Here is a 21,090-nt window from a genome sequence, read left to right on the forward strand (position 1 = left end):
AGATGAGGTAACAGAGGTCCCAGAAGCCCAAAGACATAACCAAAATTAAACACAGCTTTGGGTACCACTTTTGGTTTTTTTCCTCAAATGCAAATGGGTCACTTTCAGTTACAGTAAATATACAAGATACCCTGTAACTTTTAAGACAAATTCTCAAAATAATAAAAAATTTGGATGCATATCAGACAGCATTAATCAATTTCAAATACAATACATTTATCCAAACTCCAGAACAAACATTCTAAATAATGTTCTGTATAACATTTCACTAAGGCATGATTATGGATGCTGTATCAATATTGCAAAGTCTACAGAGGCGGTTCAGTATTCAAGATTTTAAGCCTCCATGTTCTTTATACTTTGTTCTTTAGAGAGTGGATTTGCTAAAATTATTGTATTCAACAAACACAGATTCTTAGCCTATTAAATTAGCAGTGATACAGGACAAATATTTAATGTCCAACATTTTAACTTTGCATGGAGGTGTTTAATGTGTTTACTTTCCTTTGTAAGGGCTAGAAATTCACTTAATAATTGTACCTCAAGATGAAAAGCTTGTGAGAAAATGCAGTACATATTAAAACAGCTATATAAGCCAGCCCATGAAAAGATTCATAAACATGCACATGCTTTCATTGAAATCACCAGAATCTGTTATGTATTCTAGCTGGTAGATGAAATGATTTTTGGCTATAGCTTCCAGTTTTGAAATTCTGTTAAAACTGGCTAATTGATACATACATCTCTTAAGGAAAACTATTTGCCTTTTTATGAATACGAACATCCAAGTTATAGAGTGAAATATTTTTTCCAGATGTGGTTAACGTATCAAATTAATAGAGAAGTCCCAAAGAGTATAACTCTCAATTTTTTCCCCCTTAGGCTAAGGACATTTCAAAAGAGTACAAGCTCCAAGTTATTCCTTAGATTTTTAATTTTTTTCAGGATTTAGACAAAGCTTGACTTCACGACTAAATAAGCACTAAATTCAAACTTTAAAGGCAGAGACACATCAAAGGGCAGTTTGAGATGCCTATGTAGAGGGGGAATTATACTCACTGGGCCTGAGAGGGTAGGCCTTAGTTACTTAGGTGTTTCCCTCAGACCAGTAACTGAATCATCTTCTATTCCCACTTTGTCCCTCCTACAGTCTTCAACTTCTGGGATCTTCTCAGAAAAACTAAGAAAAATCCCAAACTAGTCTATCTTGAGGTGATTCTTCACCATCTGCTCAAATATCTGCCATGAAATTTAAAAAGGAAAGAACTGGAGCTGATTTGTCCTTCCAATTCTAAAGTGATTAGCACATCTTCCTCCTTTCTTTTCCTCCCAACTTCATACCTTGTCTTTTGCCTGTTCTGTGAGGGCTCTGCATTTTGAGGTAAATAATAAAGCCATGATAATTTATGAATAAAGAAGTGACTGTATTGTGGTCTGTGTGCCAGTGAAAGAAGGAGATGTCCAAAGAGTGATGAGTCACAGATGAGAGAAACAAAATAAAATAAAGTAGCATATCTTAGAATACAGGCCAAGAAAGAAATTTAGTTCTTGGTATTTCCCATCCTCTCTCCTCTGATTTTATTTTTTTTCTTTTTAGGGTTTGTTTGGTTTTTTTGGTGTTTGTTTTTTTTTTAGTTTATTTACTTTGACAGAGAGAAGAGAGAGGGAAAGTGTGCTTGATAGTAGGAGAGGGGCAGAGAAAGAGAGGGAGAGAGAGAATGTCAAGCAGGCCATGCACTGTATGTGCAGAGCCTGATGCAGGACTGAATCTCACGAATCGTGAGATGATGACTTAACTGACTGAGCCACCCAGGTGCCCCTGCCTTTTTGTTCAATTTAGGATGATGTTATTTTCATAATCTCAGTCAGCCAGCAGGAGTTTGTCATCAGGTTGGGGAATTTTTACTAAGGTTTTTGTAATGGTCATGTTACTTTCAACTGAAAGTGACAAAAACTCCAGTTCCAGTCCAAGGAGTCTAAAAAACAAAACAAACAAAAAACAACCAGGGGGATGACTTACTGATTTAAATGACTGGGAATTACAAAAGCATATATATATATATATATATATATATATATATATATATATATATATATATATATATGTTTAGGCATAGCTGGTTTAAGGCATTTGAGCAAAGTTATCAAGGCTTTTTGTCCTTTTTTCCATCTCTTACCTTGACATGCTTTTGCTTGTCTTTGACTATTTTCTCAATTTCCTCTGATGCAGCCCACATACTAAAAAGATGATTATCTTCAGACCTAAACTCATATCCACAGAGACTGAAATACTAAAGGAAGAGAAACCCTCTTATTCATGGAAAAAAGTGTGATTGCTTTCCCACATCTCTCGAGTCATTTGCTGTGAATTGGAAGATCCAGGACCATGAATGACCAGGTCTGAGTCTAGTAGTCACCCCTGTAGGCCAGGCACTGGGCATCACGCTTGACAGTACTTTAGAATCGCAGGAATGGGGGGCATTCTCCAAAGAGCAGACAAAAGCAGGAGACTTCCACTTAATTTCCTTTGTATTATTTTTTATTGGTTCTTAGGATCAGTATGTTTTCTGTTGAGATTGTGTACAACAAGAGCTTTTGATTATCGAGGGACGGGGGAGAGAATAGAAATATTCTGCATCATGAGAAAACTAATTTTATTTTCATCCTTTCTCCTTTTAAAGGGCTAGATTATTGCCACAGAGGGAAACAGGCATTATTTGCAAGTCCTTGGTAATGTTTTTTCTCCTTACTATCCTATTTGCTTTCTGATTATGTGGGAATAGGGGGAGCATTAGTGTTGCTTTATGCTCAAAAAAAGATGTGAATCAAAGTGACAAGATAAATATTCTGAAGTATTTGCAAATATATTGATTTCCCCCAGATGTAAGGTCACTGTAAGGTACATTCAGGCAAGTCTCACGGAACAAGAGGGTATTTCCTCAGGATCTCTTTTGAAAGGAAGCACTGAGTAACTTTTCAATTTTACTGTCCATATATTCGCTAAAACTCATTTTCTATCAATTTATCGCCTTCATTAGGCTGCTGTTGTCCTTGTCATAAAGAAAGCGAAAGTAGATAACTAGCCAGAAATCCATATTGGCCAATCTTTTTGATTCACCTAGCCCTGATTTCAGTCTTTTAAGCATGTTTTTGGTCATGTCAGTCATTTAGACGAGGGAAATGGAAAGTTTCAGATAAGTCCATTTTTAGATCTCGTTTTCAAGCAAATTTCCACCCCTCAAGAATAGCAAAAGTTTAAGCAAATAACTGCCCCGCTTTCTACTTGACCTAACCACAATTAGCTCAATCTATCTACTTTCTTTGAATATAACTAGTCTAATCCTCATTCCAGCCTTCACCAGCCTTTCTTTCTCTAAGAATTACCCCAAATCTCTTCCACTACTCTTCTAACACACTGCCCAAGCATCTCCTTCTCCGCGGTACAGCTGGATGCTCCAGGCTCTCCCAAACCACTTGTGCACATCCCTCCCCAGTGCTGACTTCAGTGATGTCACACGGGCAGTTTGAAATACACTGTTGTGGATCATTTACACCCTCTGGAAACTGGAAGTTGGCAACACCACAAATCAGAGCTGTTTTTGTTTTTGTGCTTGAGAGCTGGTTGTTAAACATTTACTAGCGTAGTACTGTCCATGGAACCAACTTCAGCCTTCACTAACCCATCTAATTGTGCTGAAGAGCTGAGTTTGCTGTGCCAGATAAACTAGAGCTTGATTTCTGTCTCGTCCATTTAGCATTGTGTGACACTGAGCAAGTTATTTCACCTAAGTCAGTGCTCTTTAATAAAATAACACATATCAAGCCCCTGGCGCAGAAAAGTACTAACTAACATTAGCTATTTCTCCAATAGCCCTTGGTCCTTCATTCCTGTACCACTGATTAGCTAGGTTTCTGATTGCATGTTGATGTCACTTGTATTTGCTCTTTCTTTCACCAAAAAAGCCAGTCTTATAAAGGATCATCATAGTGTCTTGCTTAACGTATGTGATAGTGAACCCACAATAAATGCTACTCTAGGGCACATTTGTAGCATTTGTAGCATAGGCATTCAGATATCAGGAATGTGTGCCCAGTGATGCCTAAGCTGCATATCGCAGATGATAAAGGCTGCAATAACTAGCGAAGAGGGCACTAGTTTAGGAGTAAGGATGTCTATATTTCAATCTCTGCACATAACACATGAAAACTGCATGAACTCTGGGATCAGATAACTATAATTTTGAATCCCAGTTCTGTCTCTAATTATCTGTGCAGCCTTCACCAAGTTACTGACCTCAGCTTCTTCCCCTGTTAAATGGACTTAAGAGTAGCTTTGTACTCACTTTCAAAAGTTAGGAGGGTCAAATGTTTTAAAGGATGCTAAGTGTGTGGACAGTCGTCTCTAAATAAAAGGTGGCAATGATCATTCCAGGTGATTGTGTGGTTTAATCTTCCTAAGCTTCACAGACTTTAACTATACCTATAAAAATAGAAGAGCTGGTTTAGTGCTCTCTTAAGAGGCCTTTTTATTTTGAACAGAATTCTTTGTGCTTGAAGTCCTTTGTTCTAGAATCAAGTAGAACACTTAATGCTAATATTCTTTGGTGAACAAAATCCCTCCTTTCCAGTCTCACACCTCCTAGCTCAGGCCCCCATCAACTGTATAGCAAGTTTCCAACTAGGATCTCTGCCATCTGCCTCTACTCTCCTTTCTCCCAGACTTTTCCTGGTCATTTTAAGACAGACAGACAAAGACACCAATGTGATTATGTCATGCCCTTTCTTGAAAATCTCTTTTGGAGTCATTTTATCTACAAAACAAGAGCTAAACTTCCCAGCAAAATCTCTAGTCCTTGACATTTTTGCCTCTAGTTTCCTATTTGACAATGTTAGTTTCACATCACAACAGTCTCACAAAGCCTATGTTGTAATCAGATTGCACTGTTTCCTAAACATACCATGGCAGCCTTTCTCAACTTGAGGCTTGGCATATAGATTCCTCAGCCTGAAATGCACCCACCACCCCCATCCCTTTGTTTTCCTGGGATACTCCTGCTTCAATCAAGACCCACCTCACAAGTCAAATTGGCTTTTAAGCCTTTCCTGATCCCCCCTAGGCAGTGTTAGTCATGCTGCTCCTCTATTTCTACAATGCTAGCACTTACCTCTTTGAATTCTATTTATCTGTTTACAAGTCTGGCTCCTCCACTGAAACAGTGACTCCTTAGAAGTGATATACCACAAGTCTGGAGTCAGACTGTCTGCTTTACAAACCCCCGGCACCAGCACACACTATATATATGAGCTTGAGGAAGCCACTCAGCTTCTTTAATCTCAACTTTTCTCACCTATAAAATGGAACGCTCCATTATAAAAGTCCTCATAATAATTAAAAGAGAAAATGCACGTAAAGCTGCTACCTCTATGGCATACATTAAGGACTCAATCAATATTATAAGAGATGATACCGATGATAATGACAGAGGAGGTAGGAGAGCAGGAGGAGGAGAGAGTGTGATGAAAAAAGAAACACACTTAACTTTTCAGTCCCTGGATCACTTCCCAGTGTCTGGCACCTAGGAAGTGTTCAATGCATGTTTCTAGATTGAATGTTGTGCTACTTTACAGCACAGCTAAAGTGATAGTTACCAGCTCTTTTCTCATATGTGATACCATGATTTTGAATGAACTTTCGAGATGCTGGAAACTGAGGATGGAGAAAGGGCATAGAGGAGGAAAATGAGGAGAGAGGAGAGAGAGAAGTATTGTATTGGGAGTGCAGAGTACAAGTCAAATTACCCTACTTCACAGCTTTGTCTAAGTATTTTGATTGTTTTTATTATCAGGAACTGAAACAGTCTTGGGGGGGCGGAGAATGAAGAGGTGTGGATTCCCAGTCTAGAGAGCAACCCCACCACTAGGCACCACCTGGGTCTAAGGACAGTCAAAGCAAACTTCTTTGATGTGCTTGGAGAGCCTCAGGGCAAAACAGCAAGCAACCCAGCAAGGGCTTGGAATGCAAGGGGCTTGGAATGAAAATGTGTGTTCCTGCAGGGAAGGAGGGGGTGGAGGGAGGGACTGAGCTCACTTAATAATGAAATCTTTGGACTAGAAAGGACTGGAACATTGAGAGTGGAAGTCCAAATTAGTGGAATAGCTTACTCTGAAGGCATTTAAGCAGATAAAAACCTGATACACAGGACCTAAAAACTGAGACAAATTCTTTCAATTAGTCCAAAAGACCAGCGGGGAATAGAGTAGGGGTGCGGCGAGGGTCTTATAGGAGAAAATAAATTGGGGAAGAAGAACGACGAGGTAGAGAGAGAAACGGTGCTGCTGAATTTATTTCAAAGAAGAAAACCGCTCTCCTGTTTTCATTCAATAATGGATTCTCCCCAGACCAAGAATCGCGGCTGATTGCCTTTTCCACTTGGTAACGGAAAAAAACAAAAAATAAAAATAAAAATAAAAACTGGGGCGGGGGGGGGGGGAGGATTTAGTAAAAAGACGAAAAAAAAAAAAAAAAAAACAACCCCAAAATAGAGGGATGCTTTTGTCTTCTCTTCCTCCTCCCTCCTTGAAACCGAGGCTTTTCTTAAGGTTTTTCTCTCCTTTGCTGTCCAAGGCTTGCGTCTTTCCGGGCCCCCAGCAGCTTGACCCTGTATCCCTTCTGCAGACCAGAGTTGGGTTTGGTCCCGAGACCCTAACAGGCCAGGAGGCTAACCTAGTTCTCTCTCCGTCTCGGTTTCTGTCCTTCCCTTCCAGTCCCTTCCCTCCGCTTCCCGGGGGTCCCTCATATCCTCTGCCTAGCTGTCACCTGCTCCCTACAGCGTCCCGGGCCCAGCGCCCGGAAGGAGGGCATATCGAAACTACTGGAGAGCTGGCGGGGTACTCCCAGTCCTTGGCTGCAGGCTCGGGACCGCTGGGGCGGGGAGAGCCCTGCTGCCTGCGTCCTAGCGGTGCACGCTCTGGACGCGCCGCCTGGGGCACCTTCCGCCCCCAGGATCCCGTGGTTCCTGCCTGTCGCAAGAGAGGTCGTGCTCAAAGTGACCTGAGATCCTATTCCTGTAGTGAAGAGCCACGCCTGCTTTCTTGGTCTGAAGTCATTGATTCATCATTTCCCGGGAGTGGATGCACTGGCCTTCAGAGAGGGATGTCACAAAATGTCTTAAACAGAATAAACAAGTACTGTGTGTGTGTCTTGTCATTATCACTGGCAAGAAGTACAGGTTTTCCCAAATCTTTGCCTGGGGGCGCTCCTAGTGGTCCCACTCACCTCATAAACTTTTTTTTCCTTAATGTTTATTTATTTTTGAGAAAGAGAGAGAGAGCGAGCGCGCGCGCGAGCATGAGTGGGGGAGGGGCAGAGAGAGAGAGAGAGAGAGAGAGAGAGAGAGAGAGAATCCAAAGCAGGTTCCAGGTTCTGAGCTGTCCGCACAGAGCCCGATGGGGGGCTGAAACCCAAAAACCTTGAGATCATGACCTGAGCCACCTAGGCGCCCCACCTCATAAACTTTTATTGCAAATGTCTCTATATTCCAAATAATGTTGCCTAGAATGACAATCGCACTTAAACCAATACCTGCACCTACCAAGGATAAATACAGCTACTTTTATTGGAACCAATTCCTCCGGAACCAAAAAGGTGTAACTTCTGGAAGGCTGCTACCTGAGCTCCTCTGGAAACCGGAGACAGGATTGTGAAATACCTGACAATATAGCTGAGTTGGTTGCACGAAATGAAAGGCCTGGTCAGGTCTGAGTGGTTCTAGGAGATTGTTGTATGTTTACAGTGAGAATACTGATCGTGGCATAATTGATACATAGAAAGTTATTGAATTGATGTGGGAAATAAAATCATAAGAAATCCTTGGACAATATCTGAAAGGGAGTATTTAATTCTGTGCCACTCAAGAAAAAGGAACAGTTGAGCTTTCACAATGTATCTACATTATACAGTCAGCCAATAAAACCTAATCCCCACCCAAGCAATTAGAGGAGAGCACAGGGTTGCAGTTGCAGCTGGGATTTTTAGCTTGGTTAAAGCAAATAAAATACTGTAGAAGAAATGAAATCAAACTTGTTGAAACTTGGATTTGCAGAAATATAAGGTAACTTGGAGAAGATGAATTCAGGTGGAAAATGACCTTTTTATTATGTTCAGGAAGGCATTAGAATGTCAGGAGAAATGTTGGAAAGGAGATTTATTACCATAAACACAGTTGACAAGTTCCATTTTGTTGAGTATCTTGGATGGAGGAAGGAAACCAGCATTTCAGGAGGTGATTTAAAAAACTCTGCAAAGTGTTCAGAAGACCTGAGTGGGGAAGGAATGTGTTGCTCTTGGTCTGCTGAGAGGCTCCTGGAAGCCTCGAAGAACCCTATTCCACCACAGATTTGCCTATTCCTTGCCAGAATATTTGTACTAGGTGGGTTATATGAGATATGAGATGGGATGGATGCAATGTATTGTGTGCATGTGTGTATGTGTGTGTGAGTATATATACATCTACATATTCAGAGATTCAGAGTATATATATGTATATATAGTTGAATGTGTGTGTGTGTGTGTGTGTGTGTGTGTGTGTGTGTGTGTGATTTAGAGATTCAGAGGGAATTTTCAAAAACACAAATTATTTTTTTGTAATAAAGTGAAGTAACATGTATACATCGTTTTACATTTTGAAGGCCAAGTCCATCTGAGACATGTACATATCTGTGTTGCCTAGAGGGCGAATGTCAGCATTCACATTTTAAAGATGAGGAAATGAGGATACAATAAGGGAAGTGATTTTCCCATTGTCCTTTTCACTTTGCCACAAAACCTTTCACGGTATTTGTGATTCATAAGCATGAACTTTGAAACCGCATGGGACTCCAACATATCCCTTTTCTAAACTATTTTCCCTCTCTTCTTTTTAGTTTGAATATTCACCTGAAATTCTGTCAAAATTTTTGACAATTCTCCATACACCCTCACTTCCTGCTTTTTTCCTTGTTTTCTTTTTCTCCTTAGCACTTTTATTTAACACACTTTACATTTTACATATTCAATCTTGTTTTTTGCATGTACTTTTCTGCTGTAGAGAATACACTCTCTGAAGATAAGAAATTATTTTGCAGGGTGCAAGTGGGGACTACTTTTTCTCTGCTGTATCCCCAGTGCTAAGAAAAGTACCTAAAAAATGGTAGGCACTCAATAAATTTTTGCTAACTGAATGCATGTGTGCATGAGTGAATTAATGCTTGAAAATGGTCCATTTGTCCATTTGGATCTAATTAGCATCTTTCTGTCACTGCTTTTTGTAATTAAGGGGTTCTAATTACTTACTTAGAAGAAAAATAACAAAAATAAGTTCACTGAAGGTCCCTGGACACTTGATATGGAGGTGATATTCCTTCCTTCCTCATTAGTTCTTTCAGAGTATCAACAAAAGGAGGTGTTTACTTACTTAGAAGAAAAATAACAAAAAATAAGTTCACTGAAGGTCCCTGGACACTTGATATGGAGGTGATATTCCTTCCTTCCTCATTAGTTCTTTCAGAGTATCAACAAAAGGAGGTGTTTGGAACCTAACTTCAAATCTCCAAATAATGTCTCCGCTATGAGCAGGGAATATTTTCTTATGTCTCATGTCTTTGTTGCCTCCTACACCCCCTTCACTTTGCTCTCATATGTGGACAACACTCAGGAAATACCCCCTGCCTACACCCAGCCAGGAATGTATTTTTCCTGGACCAGTGCCTTTTACTTAGGATCTTTCCAGACGTTTTCCTCCCTCATTAAATTTTACCTATCCCTTTTTCCATTCTCTCTGGTGTCTGCTTTTCATACTGTTTTATGTTTCCTAGGTAATATATTTTTATTTTATCAGAATGAAGTAGTCTCAGAATTGGAAGACCACATATTATAGCTTCTTTCCTAGTGCAGCAAATCTTTCTACAACATTGGCAAGTGAAAAGCAGTGTGGGTAAGAATTCAGTCTCTGGACATAAGACAGATGTGCTTTCTGCCTTTTACAAATAATGTGACTTTGGGCAAATTACTTAACCTCTCTAAGCTTCAGGTTCTTCATTTAAAAATGATGTCAAAATAGATCTTATCTCTTAGGGCCAATGTGAATTTTAAATAGGAAAATTCAGGAAGAGTGCATGGAATAATTTCCTGCCAGTAGCAACCACTAATAAATATTATCTATGACTAATAGCATCTTTGATAAATGGTCTTTCAGTCTCAATTTCAATGCCATCAATGTTGGGGCAGGAGATCACCGCTTTTTTAAGTTAATCAGTTCTATTTGAAGACACATTGTCTACCTGCTACAAAGACCTTTCATAATTAGCCTAAACCTGCTACCTTATATCCTCCATCCATTGGAGGCTCCAAGTGTTAACTTGGAGGAACATAGTATACATACGTACTAATATGGATTGAACATTTGTATGCCCCCAAATTCATATATTGAAGCCCTAACCCTCAATGTGATTGTATTCAGAGATGGGGTTTGGACAGGTCATTAAATTTGATGATGTCATGAGAGTGGTGCTCTCATGAAGGGATTAGTGTCCTAAAAAAGAGAGGAAGAGATAAAGGAGCTCTCTCTCCATAAATATGTACTGAGGAAAGGACATGTGAACATACAGTAAAATGGCAGACACTGCAAACCAGGAAGAGAGCCTTCACAAAGAATCAAAATGCTGGCACTTTGGCTGAGACTGCCCAGCCTCTAAAATTGTGAGAAATAGATGTTTGTTTTGTAAATACTCAGTCTATGGTATTTTGTTTTAGTAGACTGAATTAAGACATGTGCCTTCTCTTTCACAAGGATATGTTTGAAATTTCTAAATACAATGATTATAGCCTATTATATCTTCTCCATTTCAAGCTAAGACTTTCCAATTCCTTCCACTGCTATTTACCTGTAGTGGTCTATCACCCCATCACCAACTGATTACTCTCCTCATGATGAGATCTAGTTTACCTCTGTGCCTCTTCAAAAGCTAAACCAGAAAGAGATGCAAGACCCTAGTTTTTGTCTTAACTAGTACACATTACAGGGGAGATATTATCTTCCATGACCGGGCATTCTATTTTTAATGGAGGCTGAGATCTCATTAGATTTATTGACAGTCACATCATATAGTTGTAGGTATGTCTAGCTTGTCAACAGTCAGAAGTGGAGCAAGAACACCACATCTTTTTTACATGAAGCAATGATAAGCCACATCCAGCCTGTTCTGTACATGTGTAACCCAGCAGCAGGGATTAATATTTATTTCTATTCAGTCACATTAAAGAAAGTTATGGAAATAATACCTTCAACCTGTTGCTCCCAATATTTTTTTTCCTTTTAAAACACATTAATGACTGTTCACATGAAATACAAATGTCCATGGGCACACCCATGATTATTTGAAATTTCTATCTGCCAGTTTTAACTCCACCCCTTACTATTCTTTGCAAAAAAGCATATCAGGATTTGAGTGAGTGAGTATACCAACGATGTGTACAAAAATGTGAAAAGCAATAGTCTGACATTTTTAGATTACATAGATTAATATCTTTGTGCTATTAGGGAAGAAAAGAATTCCTTCCACAATGTTGAAAAGAAAAAAAAAAAAAAGAAAGCACAAATAATGAAGGAAGAAGCTGAGACATCTGGCTTCATTAAAACAAAAACCATCACCAATCCACAAAAACGAAATGAAAGATATTTGCAATATATTTATTTGACAAAAGACTAGCATGTTCCCCAAAACTATAAGGAAATTTTACAAGTTATTAAAAGAAAGAAAATCAATAGAAATATGGGCAAAAAAAACCCCACTTAAACACGTATTCCACAGAAGAAGAAACCTGTTTGGAAAAATCGTTTGAAAAAATTTCAATAGTAATCAGGGAAATGTAACTGAAAACTCAATGAGCTAGCATTTGATACTCAAGGAAACTGTCAAAGTTAAAATGAATGACAATACCAAATATAAGGGAAGAGTGACAGTAATGAAAACCCTCACACTCTAGTGATGGGAGTGCCAACTGACACAGCCAGTTTGGAAAACATTTGGGCATAACCTAGTCAGATTAAACATGTGAATATGCTATATATTACATAGTAAAGTGGCCAAGATGCTATAAAATAAAATCCCAGTGCTGTTTGCCTTTCATATAATAGTTCCAAGTTAATAGTCCAGTTTTGGGGGTGGTCTCTTCTACAGTCATTTGAGAATCATCTATCTCATTTGTTCGACTTTCTTAGGCCATTGTCCATGTTGGTATCATCTATAATCTGGATTGCAGGCATATCAATGTCCCAGAGTGTGGGAAGGCAAACCTTGTTAAGGTCTATACCAGAAAGACTTATTTCCATTTCACTTAGATTCCAATGGCAAGAACCTAGTTACATGGCCACAAATGGCTGTAAGAAGGCTGGGAAATGTAGTCTGTAGTCTTTTATTCTTATGGAATGAGAATAGATAGTAATGAACAATCTCCACCATACCCTGTGACACAGCAATTTTACTTGTAGGTATGTACTCTAAAGACTCATTTCTAAATGTGCACCTGAAAACATTGTATAAGAATATTCTTGTAGCATTTTTTTAGCAACAAAAAAATCACAAATAATGAAATTATCCATCAACAATAGACAGAAAAAGTGAACTGAGGTGTACAACGTAATGCTATATAGGCCCCAAAATAAACAAAGCTACACATCAACATACATGAATGTCATAGAAACACTAAAAAATAAGAAAGTCATAGAATATACACTGGATGATTTGATTTTCATAAAGTTAAAAAGGGGCAAAACTAAAAAAGTTAATGTTTAGGGATAACTACATGAGTGGTAAACTGAAGAAAAATAAGAGACGAAATCTCAAAAGTCAGGATAACTTGTAGCTATCTTTGTGCAAAAGGGAGTAGATAAGATTGGGAAAAAACACTCAATGTTTCTAGCATTGATGTAATTATTAACTGGGTGGTGATTACATAAGTTTCTTCTTTTCTGTGTGTATATGTTGAGTAACAAAACTTTTTCTGAAAAAGCAAATTGAAAAAGTAAACAATTTTTAAAACTCTATATTTGAAGTACATAGGTAACTAATTATTTGTGACATGTAGTTTGCAATGCATGTCAAGACAGCATAATCATTGTTTTACCCAGAAGATGGATTCATAGAGAGAATTTCAACCATTTGGGGAACAGACATCAGGGAAGATACTTTGGGGACGTTGAGGAATGAGTACTCTATCACATAATGCAAGTTCCATCTTTCTCTTTTCAGTCCTCCAGGTTGGTCAACTCCTCTGTGCCCATCTGTATGCAAATCATACAACAGAGCACAAACTCTGTACTAAGCATATAATCACAATTCTGATTTTAACAAGTAGCAAGCCTATATCAATGTTCTCATTAATCCCTTTGATGCAGCATAGTGATGAGAACATAGTGATGAGAATCAGGGTACCTGGGTTAAAATCCTGGTTCTGCCCTGAAACCATAGATAATCTTCTCAACATCACTAGGTCTCCCTTTCTTCATCTATAAAATGGGAATTTTAATAGTACCTACTTTATAGGGGTTATTGTGGAGATTAAATAATACAATGTATAATAATTTCATATATGCCTATCATATAGTGGGTGCTGAAAAATATTACATTAAAAAATACAACAATAGAAACTTTTCTTTTTCAGTTAGCAATTGGTTAATACTGAGAGATGTAGAAACATAACACACTGCCAGGCCAAATAAAGAGTCTTTTAAAATTTGTTACATATGTACAATAACTAGTTCTAACATGAGATAGCTCTGGCATGTAATGGGCACTCAATAAATCTTAGCTTCCTTTTATTTTAAGATATTTGGAAGCTTTGTCCTGTTTCTTTTAATATGTTATTATCCATGAATCTACTAATTAGAGTCACAAGTTATAATTAGGAGGTAGAATATCTTACAAGAGAAAGTCAATCTCTCTAGAGAGTTGTAAATTTTTGTTCTGAAATTTTTGTTTATGTCTGGAGGTCAGAATCTCAAGGGATCAGCAGTGTAAAGTAAAATAATGTAAAATTAAATAGGATAACTATATGTAAGTTTCTATTACTGTAATGGTATGTAATAGGACCTTAGTAAACTTGATTTTTCTTTTCCTCACTTACATTTGTTTTAGATGCTATATAAAACACTGTAAAATAAATCCTCAATACATCTTCATCTTTGGAATTTGAGTCAGATTTTTGGAAATAGCTAAAAGCTACTCAGAGCCAAGTTAGTGAATAATATAAATGAACAAGTTGTATAATACCATTTTTGGTAAAAAAAATGAGTTGTGATGAAATTAATGAGACATTTACTTGTACAAGCTTATAAACTGGCTCTGAAGCAATACCAAAAAGGAGTTCCACACATGGTTTAGGCAGTGACAAAATCTCTAGATAATTTTAAAGACTCCTTTTCACCTAATCAAGTCATGTTAACTTCACTCATACACTGTATAACTATATCAGTTTTAAAATATAGAAATAAATCTGTACCTATTACCAATAGCTCTTAACCTAAATTCCCCCGAGTATGGTTTCTCAACTTTTCAGCTGCCTCTTCCCTATACTAGGTTAATTCATGGTATGACAAGGGATCTCAAACCCTACTTTAGCTCTACAGCCAGTGTCAATTTTGATTTGTTGATGCCAGAACCATTCAATTTGCTAATTGTTTGGAATATTACCACTTTCTGTCATACTGTCTGACCAGCAATTTCATGGTTCCAGCAATGCTCATTTGGATGTTAAGCTTGGATAGTTTGTATAACAGCAACAACAATATTTTCCTGAGGTGGCTAGAACAGAAAATTAGTAGTTCTTCTTCAGAATGACTGATCACTTTCAAAATTCATTTCTTAATAAGGTGTTACATGCATTAGATTAAGATGTGAGATATATCTTCCATCAGCAAATAAATGCTTTCTTGCTGTTTGCACTACAGGTAGGAAAGAATCCTAAATATTTCTAGAGAGAATTCCAACATCCTTATAGATGTTAAAACATAATTAATTCTGCCAGTGATAAGTCCATGGGATTCCTCTGTAGGATAAAAAATGAGCAGAATAAATTCTTAGATGCTTACAAGGCAGATAGTACAGATCAATCACATCTGCAGACGTGGCAGGAAAAAAAATCTTTGAAAATCCATTTAAGTATTTATGGCCCGTTTACTTTCACAATTTTCAGTTGTTCTCCATTGTACTCATCTCATTGATATTTTTATTGGTCACAGAATAGTGACTGTATCATTTTTGTCATAAATAACCCCACCTCATTGCCAATTTTCTATCAGGATTTCAGTTGACATCAATTGTGATTGCCAGCTATGGACAGCATGCGTTCACGCACTCAGCTGGGAGCAGTAGCTTACCTGCACTAATCCCAAAGATGTTGTATTAGGAAGGGGGTACTGTTATAAATGCTATAAATAAGACCTGTTGTTAAAAATTTTATGACTTTTTAAAGTATGTTTCTTTATATACATTTGGAAGTAATTCTTCTTTCTTTTTTCTGTCCTTTGCATTTTACGTGAAAGGGGAAAAAGAAAAGGCAATGGAAAATAGAACGGAAGAACCTTAAGATTGCCAGGTCCCCAGCACATAGCAGCACAGTGCCTCACACATAAAGGCATTCAATCAACTATTGTTAGCCAGTGGAGAACTATCTACGTGTAGAAACAATGTGCCTTAAGTCCTTTCCTCATCAGTTACAATTTTGAACCTCTTGGCTGCAGACCCTGTGCTAGCCAGGAGTGGATTTTGTAGCAGTCAAGGCCCTGATCCTCCCCAACTTCATTTCTAACTTGAGAGAACTGTATGTGTACAGCGTGCTGAGCTTTATTACCAAAAGCTTTCTCACATTGAAAAACGGAGCCACTTTACAAGCTATGGGGTGAAACAGTGTGATAGAGACGTCCAAGTCCACACTTTCCTAGGATGCTGTGTTGGAAATAACTAGAGTAGGCTAATGAAACAAGGAGAAGGAAATGGAAACCGAAGGTGATTCTATGTTTATTGCTGAAAGGGCTAATACCTCAGGGGTGGGGTGGGATTAGTTACAAAAAGTGATAGCACCTAGGCAGTAATGTGGTCCTCAACACAGCAGCACGTTAGACTACTAAGAAGCATTCTACAGTTTCATGGATCTCTTTGAGAATACAAATTTAGTGTTTAATAGTTGGTTATGGTTTCATTACTTGGAAAAAACCAACTAGAACAATGGATTCGTTATCCCTTGCTGTGCAACACATTACCCTAATGCTTAATAAAAGTAAACATTTGTTATCTCTGTTTTCTGTAGGTCAATAATTTGAGGGTGGCTTGGCTCAACAATTCTGGTTCAGCGTCACCCATGAGGCTAAGTGAAACGTTGGCTGTAGTTACAATCATGTGAAAGCTTGACTGGGTCTGGAGCATCTCCTTTCCAAGATGGCTCACTCACATGGTGAGCAAGTTGATGCTTCTTGTCGGCAGGCAGCCTCAGTTCCTCCCTATGCTAGCTGTTAGTTTCTCCTTAGTGCTGCTTGAATGTTCTCATGACATGGCTTCTGGCTTTCCTCACAATGGGCTGTCTGGGAGAGTACCAGATGGTAACCCCATGTCCTTGTAACTCAGCTTCAGAAGTCACATACTGTAACTTCTTCAATATTCTATTATCAAGCAGATCAGCCTTACTCATTGTGGGGTAGGGGGGGAAGGAATGATATAAAGGTATGAATACCAGAAAGATATAATTTGAGGGGGCGCCTGGGTGGCTCAGTCAGTTAGGTGTCCAACTTTGGCTCAGGTCATGATTTCACCATTTGTGAGTTTGAGACCTATGGTGGGCTCTGTGTTGACAGCTCAGAGCCTGGAGCTGCTTCGGATTCTCTGTCTCCCTCTCTCTCTCTGCTCCTCCCCTGCTCATGCTCTATCTCTCTCTGGCTCTCAAAAATAAACAAACGTTAAAAAAAGAAAAAAATATAATTTGGAGATCATCTCAGAGGCTACCACAAATGCAAAAACCTAAATGTAAAACACAGTGCACTGAAGGGCCAGAAAATGGTTGTATCCTGTTTTCAGTTCTTCATCTTTCTAAAAGTTTTCATTAATTTTTCTATCTACTAAGATTATCCCATTTAAATTTCACCACAAAACTTTGAGTTAGATATATTAATTGTCTCATTTTCAGGTGAGAAAATGGAAGCCTAGAGTGATTAAGTAACTCATGCTAGTTTATTCAATTAGTAAGTGATTGAGTTAGGATTTAAATTCACTGCCACTCATCGGTTCCATTTAATACAATGTAATAAAAAATAAATAGATTAGAATACTGCAGCTATTTTATTAATAAATATAAACAGAAAATGAGGTAGAGTCAGGGGCTTTACAATCATGTATAAAACACCACTGAAGATGTACCTTGCCTGAATTTCAATCAAAAACTAGATAAACTCTCTTAATCACTAAGCTAGAATGGTTTCCAACATCCAAGCAGTTTTGGATATTACAAAGGTGATTTTGCTTGATTCTTAGGGGGTTGGATACAAAAGTGCTCACTCAAGTTATTTAAGTTTAGGACAATTTGAAAACCAAATAAAAATTCTAGATAATTCACTTATAATATGACATTTAACTGGCAGCAAACTTAGGTGTTTACTTTGATCTGACTAGCACATTCTTCCTTTGTAGGGAGTTATTTAGTTAACTGTATCAGTTGGGATGATCTAGGTTATGCTGCTGTAACACCCTCACCATCTCAGTGTTCTGAAACAACAAAGATTTATTTCCTGCTCCCACTTATCCAACCCTTGTCAGCAGGGTGATCTCATTGTTCTGCATCAAGGAGTTAGGATGATGCAGGATCCATGTCACATGCATTGAGGGAAGATCCAATATTTGTAGGATGTGAGGCTTATACAGTTCTGGGCCCTCCTTTTAAGAAATATATACAAAAATACAAATTCGATACAGAGACTTGAAGTGGGCCCATGGAAATGAGTGGCCCTAAAACTTGTTTTTTTTTAATTAGTTTCACAATAAATCAGTCTCACGCTTCAATGATTTTCAGGTCAGGGAAAAGGAATATAGTGAAACACATATTGAACCATTCAAGCTTCAATCCGGAAGTGACACAAAGTTCAAAGTGGGTTGGGAAGCATGATTCTATCATGTATACCCACAGAGGAGAGCTGGAAATATTTAGTAAACAGCAATAATTACTGTAGCATAAAGGAGCAGAGGCAGGGGAGATACATGATTTAAAATTTTTTTTTTAATGTTTATTTACTTTTGAGATGGGGGGAGGAAGGGCAGAGAGAGAGGGAGACACAGAATCCAGGGCAGGCTCCAGGCTCTAAGCTGTCATCACAGAGCCCTACGCGGGGCTCAAACTCACAAGCTGCGAGATCATGACCTGATCCAGTCAGCTGCCCAACCAACTGAGCCCCCCAGGGGCCCCGAGATACATGATTTAAATTCATGGTCATATCACTTTTTCAACTAGATGCATCCACTTGTGAAAAATGTCATTACCTACTTCTCAAACAGAATGCAATCACAAGTTAGCTTTTTGGGTCTCCCTTCTAAGGACAGTACAAAGATGGACATAGAAAATGTTTCACAAATTTCTACTTTCTCTTTCCTTTTCTTTTAAAAATGATCAACTCCGTTTCATATTGATATATTCTTTCTTAGATATGATACTATCTTTTGTCAAGTTATACTATATGATATCTATAAATATAAGTAGATTTATATATAGTTATACTATATGTGGCATACTATATATACTATAACATATATCTATGGTATACTATATACTATATATACTACTATGTTGTAGTATACCATATTGCAGTATAATAGTATACCATAGATATATAAAAATAAATATGTATATCTACATATATATATATGTAGATACATCTATACTATGTATATACCTACATATATACATATCTATACTATATATATCTATACTATACTACATATCTATAGCATCTATTTATAGTATATATGTATAGATATACATTTGTATATACATATCTATGTATCTATCTCTATATATTTATAGTATATACAGATTTTTATATACATATGTATATATAGTATACATACTATACTATGCATACTATACTATATCTGTATAGTATTTGTATATAGTATATATGTATATATATACATATCTTTGTATCTATATATAGATTTATGGATCTATATAGTATATATAGTATATATAGGATATATAGATTTGTATATGTCAATGTATATGTAGTATATATATAGTATAGATATATATGTATAAGTATACATGTATCTGTATGCTATATACAAACATATATGTATAAAGATAACTATTGTGTACATATGTTTATATATAGTATAGATATTTATAACATATACTATATATAATATATAATTATATATACTATAAATGGATAAAGATACTATACATATATATAGTATACTGTAGATATGTACTATATACTATAGACATAAATAATACTATATAAGAAAGTATATTTTACCAAGTTTTTGGGGGGGTCTCTTCCATGTGATTTAGCATATAATCACTGTTCTTACATACTGATTTTCTAGTTTGTTGCAAAAGCACCTTACTTTCAAATTCTTGGAGTATTTTGGTTAAAATATCTTTCAGCCTTCTTATAGTGATGCCCATATCCCAGATTACTGAGTATGACTGTTATGAATAATCACTGCTACTGTGGGGATCTAAAATAATCATCAGGGGTGCCTGGGTGAATCAGTCAGTTAAGTGTCCAACTCTGATTTCAGCTCAGGTCATGATCTTATGGTTGTGAGATTGAGCCCTGTGAGATTGAGCTCTGCACTGACAGTGTGGTGCCTGCTTGGGACTCTCTTTCCCTCTTTCTCTCCCCCTCCCGTGCTTTCTCTCTCAAAATAAATAAATTTAAAAAATAATCATTATCAGATCAGGGTTAGTACAAAGAGAAGAGGAAAATGTTTATCAAAAGTTTTTGTTGTTTTTGATTACATTTACTGAAACAGAGTACAGAGAGAGAATTCACAGTTTACTACTGTTTTTGAAACATGGAAGAATATAGTTGTATATTGATAAAACTTATTACATTATCTGAAAGACAAATCATGGTATTTACTAGCAGTTAATTTGTCAATATGCCTACAATCAGATGTGTATCCGTGTATATGCACATGTTCATGTTAATCTACCAAAGCAATTGTAATAGACCATTTGTTTTCTCTAATGTAATTCCTAGTACTCAGCTCTCAGCTGTCTAACAAAAAAGTGGCTGTGGCTTGGATAATTTTTAAAATAATGACAACAATAATGCTAAAATGTATTGAGTTCCTATTAACATACTAACAAATGATTATTTAAATTAATGATGCTTAGCTATGATATTTCACAGAACTTTATTTTCAAATGTATTTTATCTATTGAGTTGAGTTGTACTAAATTTCCATGTCTACTGCAGTAAAAAGTGCTTTAGCATACTTAATATTTGGAAAATAAAATGACAATGGTTAAAATGTATCGACTGTGCTATTTGCTAGGCCTGGTGCTCCTTAATGTGTGTAATCTCATTTCATCTGCTTGTAGTGACTTGTGAGGTAGATCTACTTTTCCCCATTATATTGAAGAAGCTGAGACTGAGAAGTTAAGGAATTTGGGATCACACAACTTGTGAGTGATATAGTAGGCCAGCCTAATTCAGAACTGCAGTATATAGTTTCATCAATTATATTATTTTTGAGCTCTTCAAATTCTGAATAAATGGGTGGTCAGAGGTAGGTAATTAATAAGCTTGTATAATGAGAAAATGGGACATCTCTAGATAATTTATAGAAGGAAGTTGATTTTATGTTTAAAGAAGGCAAAAGGGGAAGAAGGAAAAATAGAACAACCAAATATATAAATAAAGATTTATCAAATATAGTTAATGACGGATGTTAGAGAAGGTCATCAAGAAGACATGACCACTGGTGGACCTATGAACTGGACCCAGGCAATCAGAGGCTCCTCATAAACTTCCCTGTCCTTGGAATGTACCTCTGTCCACTGTT

The sequence above is a fragment of the Puma concolor genome, chromosome C2 (genome assembly GCF_028749965.1).
Source record: "Puma concolor isolate L17-30 chromosome C2, mPumCon1.1.hap2, whole genome shotgun sequence".
NCBI lineage: Eukaryota > Metazoa > Chordata > Mammalia > Carnivora > Felidae > Puma > Puma concolor.